At 46.3% G+C, this 10,192-nt stretch overlaps 1 long non-coding RNA gene across 1 annotated transcript; it reads right to left on the reverse strand.

The window, feature by feature from the left end:
* Positions 1 to 3,825: 3,825 nt before the first annotated feature.
* Positions 3,826 to 9,637, reverse strand: LOC144387575 (uncharacterized). The gene is made up of 2 exons (XR_013452466.1): positions 8,305 to 9,637; positions 3,826 to 6,933 (listed from the first exon to the last, which is right to left on the reverse strand). It is a non-coding gene; the product is annotated as an uncharacterized LOC144387575 (long non-coding RNA).
* Positions 9,638 to 10,192: the final 555 nt, after the last annotated feature.

Below are 10,192 nucleotides of genomic sequence, written 5' to 3' on the forward strand. Positions count from 1 at the left end.
TCTATAGGGGACCACGCTGAAGACCCCTTTTACACTTCATCACCTTGTGTCCCTCACACACCCACCTGTCGCTTTGGTTGAACTCTGATGAACTGTTCACCTGTCAAACGTGGTGCTACTTGGAACGTTTGAAAGCAACAGAGGGAACCACTCCGAGGATGTAGGGGTGGTGTTGTGGTCAGCACTGTTGCCGCACAGCAAGAAGGTTGTGGGTTCAACTCTGCCCAGCGGCTTTTCTGCATGTTCTTCCAATGTTCTCCGGCTTCCTCCCAAAGACATGCTGTGGGTGTCAAGTGTCTCACTTCAAACTGCAGCTCCCCACTTGAAAGGGCAACTTGCTAAGAAGTGCAGACTGGATTCCACTCAATGACCAAGATTCAGACTTCCTGCTTTCTTGCTTTTATCTTTAAAATTGTCCAGGTCAAACCACGTGAAAAGGTCAAAGAAAAATAACCCAAGAAACCATAATTAATTCACATACCCAACATCACATACTTCATTTATAATCGACTGGAAATTAACCTCAAAATAAGTAGAAAAAAAAGCCATATTTAAAGTATCCCAAAATACATTTTTAGAACACTATTTAATGATGATTTTAACTTTACAAACTTTAGCAGCTTTTAACTCCGGTGAATACACAAATCAATTGTATCCAATTACTTTTAGCTTGAATACTTTTAAAAACACACATTTCATTAAACATATAACATTTTATCTTGCATTTGATGCCATAATTAGTCGTCCACTCAAAAGCTCACCGGCTCCTTCTTCAGTCTTTGCAAGCTTTATTCCAGAAGTTCTTCCCCATCCTGTGAGTGAGTGCCTCCAACCCACCCTGAGCTCCAGGGGCCTCATTTATAAAACCTTGCGTAGGATTTGCTCCAGAAGTGTCGTACGGATGAAACGTAGGACGTGCGGACGCACAGAAATATTCAGACTTATAAAACGTCCTACGCAGTTTTCCCTTAATAAATCACAATCACTTCTAAACGCAGCGCAGCTTTTGCGGCTTCATGTCACGCCCACAGTTGCCCTTATATAGTCTGTGGAACGCCCACAAATGAATATTCATCGATTGCGAAATCATGACAAACACTGAGAGGAAAACGAAGAGACGTAATTTCACTCAGTGAAGTTACGTCTCTTCCAACAAGGCACCTGAGGGGCAAAAGGTTGCAGAGCAACGGTGCAGCCTCACGACCTCAGACCCAAATAAAGAAAAACTGGTCTGACATCAAAGTGGATGCAAAAAAGCTCCATCTCCACCTGGTGCATTCAATCCTCCGCCTCCAGCCTGGGAGACACACCTACAGCTGCCTCTCAGCCAGAGAGGGCTCGGCCTGCAGCTCTGCCCAACAGTGGGGATCAGGTTAGGTTGAGGTTATCTGTAGGTGTGTGGGTTCTTTGTCTCTGTGTTAGTTCATCCGTTCGACCACTCGATGGTGTGCATGTGAGTTAGAGCTTTGAAGCTCTAACTCACGCTTCATGTGTGTCACCGCCTTCTGCTTTACATGACGCCACAAAAAGCATCAGGAATTGCCAAGACATTTGTGACGTAGACCCTCAAGTGGAAAGAAAATCTTTATCTGAAGACCAGACACTTGAAATAACAAATGGGGCCTTGTGTTGGGACTGTATCTTGTTTTAATGCTTTTGTTATCCTACTTAATATAATCCTGTATACTCTGAAATATCCATCCATCCATTGTCAAACCGCTTATCCTGCACACAGGGTCGCGGGGGGGCTGGAGTCCATCCCAGCCAACTTCGGGCGATAGACAGGGTACACCCTGGATTGGTCGCCAGCCAATCGCAGGGCAAATAAATCTTATTATCATACTCTGAAATAAATATATTTAATTATTGAAATGCAATCTGCAGACAAACTGTATCCCCAGCAGGATAGTAGTCAAGTATAGAGGCACAGCTACTAACACAGTTTATCTCTGTTCCTGAAATGAGAGTGTGTGTGTGGGGTGGCATCTGTATCATGCAGTGAAGGGCACTGACCATGCTGCGTATCCAACGCGTTGAAAGTGAAAACGTTTTTGCCACCAGTGAAGTGAAAGCTTCCTCACTCCTTCACCACCCACCCGCCTCCTCTAAATGGATACTTCCCTCATTAGATTAGATTCAACTTTATTGTCATTGCACAGGGTACAAGTAGGCAACGAAATGAGGGAGATGTGTGTTGGGGGCAGAGTTCAGAGTTCAAGGGGGGCAGAGTTCAGTAGAGTGACAGCCGCAGGGATGAAGCTGTTCCTGAACCTGCTGGTCCGGGAACGGAGCACCCTGTAGCGCCTCCCAGAGGGGAGGAGGGCCAACAGTCTGTGGCTGGGTGAGAGCTGTGCCCTCCGCAGACATCTCTTTCTCTGGACAGCCTCAATGGTGGGGAGGGAGGAGCCGGTGATGCGTTGGGCAGTTTTCACCACCCTCTGCAGTGATTTACGGTCCGCGACAGAGCAGCTGCCGTACCATACTGAGATGCAGTTTGTAAGGATGCTCTCTATGGTACAGCGGTAGAAATTCTCTAGAATCTGAGGAGACAGATGGGCCTTCTTCAGTCTCCTCAGGAAGAAGAGACGCTAGTGTGCTTTCTTTACCAGGGATGAGGTGTTGAGGGTCCAAGAGAGGTCCTCAGCGATGTGGACACCCAGGAGCTTGAAGCTCAACCTCCGTCCCGTTGATGTGGATGGGGATGTGTGTGCCAGTTTTCCTCCTGAAGTCCACAATTAGCTCTTTGGTCTTCTTGGTGTTCTTGGTGTTCTTAGAGCCAGGTTGTTGTCGGCGCACCACAACGCCAGGTGCTGGACCTCCCCTCTGTAGGCCGACTCATCGTTGTCACTGATGAGGCCAATCACCGTTGTGTCGTCTGCAAACTTGACAATGGTATTAGAACCATGTACAGGTGTGCAGTCGTAGGTGAAGAGGGAGTAGAGGAGAGGACTTAGCACACAGCCCTGTGGCACGCCGGTGTTCAGTAGGTGTGGTTCTCTACCCTAACAGACTGGGGTCTGTTGGATAGGAAGTCCAGTATCCAGTTACAGAGGGAAGTGTTGATACCCAGGTGACTGAGTTTCGTGATTAGTTTGGAGGGGATGACCGTGTTGAAAGCTGAACTGAAGTCTATGAACAGCATCCTCACATAGCTGTTGTTATTGCCCAGGTGAGAAAGGGCGGAGTGTAATGCCGTGGAGATGGCATCCTCCGTACTCCTGTTCTTGCGGTAGGCGAATTGGAAGGAGCCCAGTGTGGGTGGTAAGCAGGTTTTGAGTTGAGCCAGGACCAGCCTCTCGAAACACTTCATGATGGTTGGAGTGAGTGCAACTGGGCGGAAGTCATCTCCCTCCAACATGAACACATTTACACACGAATACTCACTCGCCTTACTCGAAAGGCCAGAGTCAGCTAGTGCAGGTCACTGGCCCCAAGGCAGGTTCAATATTCATGGGAGATTCCAGCCTTTTACCGTCTCAACTTGACAGAAATGATCAGCATCTCAGGCACTCTGCCTGTCAATCCAGCACTTCCACACATCGCAGTCAGCCCGGTAGGATGTCGCTCTGATGAGTCGCTGGGATGGTCAATCAGTTTTTTCAAGGAGAAATAACTTTGGATCCAGAACCACACTTGCCCTGGTCTAACATCTGCAGCAGGGAGGGATGGACAGATATCAGTGATGAGAACAGTTAGCTTTAACACAGCTCAAATACACATGAGAAAATTGGCTGTTGTCGGTACTAATGTGCTTCCTTTATTGGCTTTTCTAAAGCCTGAGGTTGATACGTAGATACAGCTTCTATAATCATGACGGAGGCTCGGTAGTTTTACTGAACTTTGTTGTTCAGGTTTATTGAACAAAACACAGCGGCTAAATACAACTTTTTCTGATTTACATTTTTGTTAAGATGGCGTCATGAAAACTAGAACAGATCCTGTTTTCACCCTTCACAATAAAACACTTCCGTTTCTTCAAATTAAAACCACATGGCACCCTGCAATTTGGAAACACGACTGCACCCATGTTACAACCAACAATCAATGCCCAATGTCCAGAACTGCAAATAAGTCACAACATCCTCCCGCCCAATGAACAACTGTTCATACGTATCAAATTGACCTTTAACCTATTTCTAATGGGTATAGTAACTGAACAGGCCTTCTTAACACGCTGCCTGTAGAAGTGCAAACATTACATGAACGTATGAGGCCATCTCTGCCTGGAAAGACCTCTACGAGTCTACCCATCTTCCATGTCTGTCTGGGTGTGTTGTCCTCCCCAATGAGAACAACATCTCCTACTTTAAGTGCTGTTGGAGTAGGAGTGTCCACTTTGTGAGCGGATTTCAAGTCCAATAGATAGTCTCTGCGCCAGCTGTTCCAAAAGCTGGTCAAAAGTCTCTGCTGGTATTTCCACCTTTTACCAAGCTCCTCACGGTTTGCTGTGAGCACCTGAGCTGGAGAAAGAAAAGTCTTTGGTGGCAAGGAAGTCAAGCGTTTACCAACCAGGAAGTGTGAAGGGGTAAGTGGCTGGGGCTCTAATACATCACTATGTACATACGACAGAGGCCTAGAATTCAACACTGCCTCAACCTCAGTAAGTACAGTTGTGAGTTCCTCAAAGCTCAAAGAGGCTTTTCCCAGTACCTTCTTTAAGCATGTTTTAACAGATCTCACAAGCCTTTCCCAGAAGCCCCCCCACCAGGCAGCCCGCTCAGCAATGAACTTCCAGGTGATCCCTTTCTCAGTAAAAAACTCTGTGAGCTTTGAACCTTTAATGTTTTGCCATAACTCCTTTAGATCTTTGTCTGCTCTTTTGAATGTCTTCGCATTATCAGAGTAGATGATCTTACATAGCCCTCGTCTTGCAATGAATCGCTTTAAGGCTAGTAGAAAGTTCTCTGTAGTCTGATCTGAAACCAACTCCAAATGTACTGCTCTCGTTACTGCACATGTAAACAGCGTGATGTATGCCTTTACTGGTTGCCCCTTAGATCTAACATACAAGGGTCCTGCAAAATCTACACCTGTAACTTCAAAAGGAGGTGACTCAGTTACTCTATCTCGAGGTAAAGGAGCGGTAATCTGCTTTGCTGCTTTAACCTTAAGTTTTCTGCAAATGTAACAACTTGAAACAATGCGTTTTACAAGCTGTCTCCCTCTCAAAATCCAGTAATGTTCTCTGAGTTGAATCAGTGTATCTCGTACACCAGAATGCATCACCTTTTCATGACATGAATGAACCAATAGCTCAGAGTACTTGTGATTTGTTGGTAGTACCCAGGGGTGCTGTTCTCTGAAACTAAAATCAGAGTGGTGTAGTCTTCCCCCAACACTTAGCAGACCATTTTCATCTAAGAATGGTTTCAAGTCTTTGATTTTAGAGTCTCTTTTCACATTTAGTTTTGACTTTAGCTGGGACATTTCAGAGCTAAAACAGCGCTCTTGCGTAGCCTTTACCCAGTACATTTCAGCTGCAATCAGCTCTTCTGAGGTTAACTCTCCCTGAACCCTTTGACAAGACCTTGTGTTAGTTACAAAGCGTTTTACCCATGCAGTGATTCTTAACACAGTCTTAAGCCTGCTGTACCTTTCTAAGTTCAACAGAGGTACCGTTTGTTCAGCGCTAGTGAATTGTACAACAGTCTGATACTTAGATTTCAGTTCAGTGTTTACCTCATTCACCACATTGTCATCATCAATGTCCAGCTCCCTTTCAGCTGTGGACAGTGAAGCTGGTCCGCTCCACCACAACTGGCTCTCAATAAGACTCTGTGCATGCTGACCTCGTGTAGGTAAGTCAGCAGGATTCATTTTACCAGCACAGTGGGACCACGTCTCCGGGTTTGTGAGCCCTTGTATTTCAGTCACTCTGTTGGCCACAAAGGGCTTCCACCGCTGGGCAGAGCTGCGGATCCAGTGAAGAGTGATCATCGAGTCCGTCCACATTTGAAGTTGGCTCTTCTCCATGTTCAGTGGTTTGAGAAAACTGTGTCCTAATCTTGCTCCAATAAGTGCACCCATAAGCTCCAGGCGAGGTAATGTCATTTTCTTTAGGGGTGCGACTCGCGACTTAGAGGCCACAAAGCTTGTAACAGTCTCTCCTTGTTTGTTTTTTCCTTGTAGATATGCCACAGCACTGTAAGCCTTTTCACTTGCGTCACAGTAGACATGCAACTTCACCGTGTGTGACTCTTGCTGGATCTCAATGTGGTACCATCTGGGAATAGCCATCAGGTGGAGCAGTGGTAGCTCCATACACCACTGTTCCCATTTTTCAGTCAAATCAATGGGTAATGGTTCATCCCAACTGAGCCCTCTCTCCCACATTTCTTGGAATAGGCACTTCACTCTGATAGTAAAGGGAGTGAGAAACCCAATGGGGTCAAATATGCGAGCCGATGTTTGTAGAACACTTCTCTTTGTGTTTTCTTTGTCCCGTAAAATGTCAATGAGTCCCTTTTGATCAAACACAAAATCATCTCTCTCTGGTCTCCAAACGAGTCCTAGCACTTTGAGCACGTTTCCACAGGACTCTGTATCTCCAGTCAACTCTACTCCAGTCTCCTTCCACATGGCTCTCAAGTCAGGTGAGTTGGTAACCCATTTGCAGAGGTCCATACCTGCCTGAGCGAGAATGTCTTTTGCTGTTGTTGTCACATGTAGAGCTTCCTGCACAGTAGGTGAGCTTGAAATAAAGTCATCTACATACAGAGAGTCACTGAGGATCTGTGCTGCCTTTGGTTGTTCTGTGTCAAATAGTTTGAGGTGTTTTCTGATGGTGGCAGCAAGCAGGAATGGGCTGGGAGACACTCCGAAAACCACTCTGTTCATTCTCAGGACACATACCTCATTCTTGCAGTCTTTGGTTGGGGGTCCATGCATCCACAGGAACCTAACAGCATCTTTATCCTTTTCTGCGAGGGAAATCTGAAGAAAAGCCTTGGTTATATCAGCAGTGAAGGCAATCTCATGCAACCTGAATGTGATGAGTACCTCTAGCAGGTTTGGGTTTAGATTAGGCCCTGTGTGCAAACAGTCATTGAGGGATGGGCTGTCTGCATCATGTGAGGACGCATCAAATACCACTCTCAGTTTAGTTGTGGCCTTGTCCTCTCTTACAACAGCGTGATGTGGCATGTAATATCTTACAGTCTCTTGGTTCCCTGTCACTGTTTTGTCCTCTAAAACCTCCTCACAGATCCCTTGCTGCAGGTAGTCCTGTATTACGTTGTTGTACCTGGCATACAAGGCTGCATCGGTTTTTAGTTTTCTCATAAGGCTCTCAAAACGTCTCTTTGCTACCTTAAAGTTGTCTGGAAGCTGGTCTTTGTCAGATCGCCATGGTAACTCCACTTGGTAGCGTCCATTTTCGAATGTAGTAGTCTGTTCAAAGCTTTGTAAAATGTCTGAGTCCTCTCGGCTCTCCGCCTGTTTGTTTACAATGCCCAGGGACTCGACCTCCCAGAATGCATGTAACTGTTTGGAAATCTGGGTCTCTTCAGTCAAACTTATGTGCATGCAAGTGGTTTCTGTAACGCTGGAGGTAGTCACTGGCCCCTGCAAAGCCCATCCAAAAATACTCTCAACTGCCACTAGTGAATTTGTGACCTTTTGGACCTTTCCAGTGACTGCTTGCCAGTAGTAGTCTGCTCCTATTAACACCTGCAACTCTTGATCGTTAGCACCTTCTAGTGGAAAGTCTGCAAGTTGAAGCCCTCTTTTCTTTATCTCTGCTTGAATGGGCTCGCTTGGGACCTTTATCACAGCACTGCACACCTGAGGAGTCTCTACAGCTTCAATCTCAAGTCTCTGTTCAGTGTTCCACATATTCTGGAGCTCAACTCTCACAACATTGCGTTTCTCTGTTACAGGAGAGGTGGAACCAAAAACATGGAGATTTAGTGTCTCTTGCCTTACAACTGGGAGTCCTAAGGCTCTGACGACGTTTCTGTGAATGAAACTTCGCTGGCTGCCTCCATCCAATAGACAGCGTGTTATCTTCCTCTCCTTTGGTCCTACAGTCCATGTCTTAACTGTCTGAAGTAGTACTGTGTTCTGAGTATTGGTCTTCACCTTTACAGGGCTTGTCAATGACGACAACACAGCTTCTGTATTTTCACTACTATTGGTAGTGTTAATATCTAGCTTGGCTTCAGACTGCTCACAAACTGACAAGTGGTGTTTCCGGTTGCATAGGCTGCACAAAACCTTTACTCTGCAGTATTTTGCAATGTGTTTTGGGCCTAAGCAGACATAACACCGTCCAAGTTTTCTCAGTTTATCCTTGCGTGCACTTACTGTATGGTCGGAACAGTTCTCTGGTTTGTGGTCGCTACTGTCACAATACACACAGGTCCGGGGCACGGCACTGGCGGTGTGCAAGGCGGTCGCTGACGGGACACTCCACTTTCTGGGTTTATCGCAGGCGTAGGATGGCTTACCCACATTCTTGTGTTGTGGGCTCGGATCCTTCGATGCATGGCCTGGTCTTGTAAGCTGAAGCGCTCGTTCTCTGCTTTGCACCTCATTTTGTAGAAACTGAATCAACTCTGGCACCTTCCATTCGTTGGTCGCGTTTGGTTGGCGGGTGTAGGCGAGTGCGATGTCCTCCGGAATGAGCTGCAGTAGCACTGGACAAAGCAGGCAGCCGTACGTGTCACTCTGGACTCCAAGTGACTCCAAACTGCGTATCTGGATCTCACATTCATCATACAAGTGCCTCAAAGCTGTAACATCGGAAGATCTTTTAACAGGGTTTAAGTTCAGTAATTTGGACATATGGGCACTTATCACAATGTCCTTTCTCCCAAAGCGGCTCTGGAGTAACTCTATTGCAGCATCGTAGTTGGCATCTGTCATTGTAAGCCCTGCAATAGTTCTAGCAGCTGCTCCAGTCAGGTAGGATCTGAGGTAAGTAAACTTGTCTGTCTTGCATAGTACCTCATTTCTGTGAATAGCTGTTTCATATTGTGACCAGAATTCCTGCCACTGGCTTATTTCACCATCGTACTTTGTTATCATTAGCTTAGGAAGTTTAACAGTTTGTCTGGACTGTGATGTAAATGAACCGCTGCTCCCATCGCTCACGCGCACTCTCGGGGTGTCTCTGATGGTTTCCTGATGCCCGATGGCGGTGGTGGCGCGAACCTTCCAAGTGAGAACGCGGTCCATGTAATCCAGTGTGCTTGAAATCTCCGTGTCCAGATCGTCCGTGGACGTCACATCTTCTATGCCCTTGTCCAAGTCCAATAAACTGTCCTCCTTCGATGATAAAACTGCCAGAAACTCGCGTAGTTTGTCAGTATCTGGTCTTTCCTTCCCCACCTCGTCCTCTAGGCGGGTTAACAGCCTCGTCGTAGCGGCGCGAATAGTCGCCCGCTTCCTTTTCAGCCGCTCGAGTCCCTCCGTCATGACGGCTGCTAAACCGAGCCGTTAGCTGTTCACTTCGTTCGAAAAAGTTCTTAAAGTCCTTACATCCCGGGTTTCGGCACCAAATGATACGTAGATACAGCTTCTATAATCATGACGGAGGCTCGGTAGTTTTACTGAACTTTGTTGTTCAGGTTTATTGAACAAAACACAGCGGCTAAATACAACTTTTTCTGATTTACATTTTTGTTAAGATGGCGTCATGAAAACTAGAACAGATCCTGTTTTCACCCTTCACAATAAAACACTTCCGTTTCTTCAAATTAAAACCACATGGCACCCTGCAATTTGGAAACACGACTGCACCCATGTTACAACCAACAATCAATGCCCAATGTCCAGAACTGCAAATAAGTCACAACAGAGGTCTCATTAGCGATCTTGTAAATTAAACTAATACAAACCTACACTCTGGGAATGCATCGGCTAATGGTCTGACAAGAATTGAGCCTCCAGGGACATCAGCGAACATTTCTGCATTCTTTTGGTGAACCTACTAATCACTGTGAAGACGTCTCCTCAAATTTAATTTGTGGAAGAAAACAAAAAGCAATTTCCGGCAGACCCCTGTTCATTTCAGGTTCGGGCCAGATATCGCCCACTTTGATCGAAGGCGGGCCGGATCATTAAATCATAAGGAGGAGTGGCGCTGACGATCTGACCGGCGGGCGGTATGGCCGACAAACGGGGTGGGGGGGGATTCGGCCATGAAAACCGCTTCAAAAGATAAAGACAGAAGCTAAAAATAAAAATCAGT

This window comes from Gasterosteus aculeatus, chromosome 2 (genome assembly GCF_964276395.1).
Source record: "Gasterosteus aculeatus chromosome 2, fGasAcu3.hap1.1, whole genome shotgun sequence".
NCBI classification, from domain to species: Eukaryota; Metazoa; Chordata; class Actinopteri; order Perciformes; family Gasterosteidae; genus Gasterosteus; species Gasterosteus aculeatus.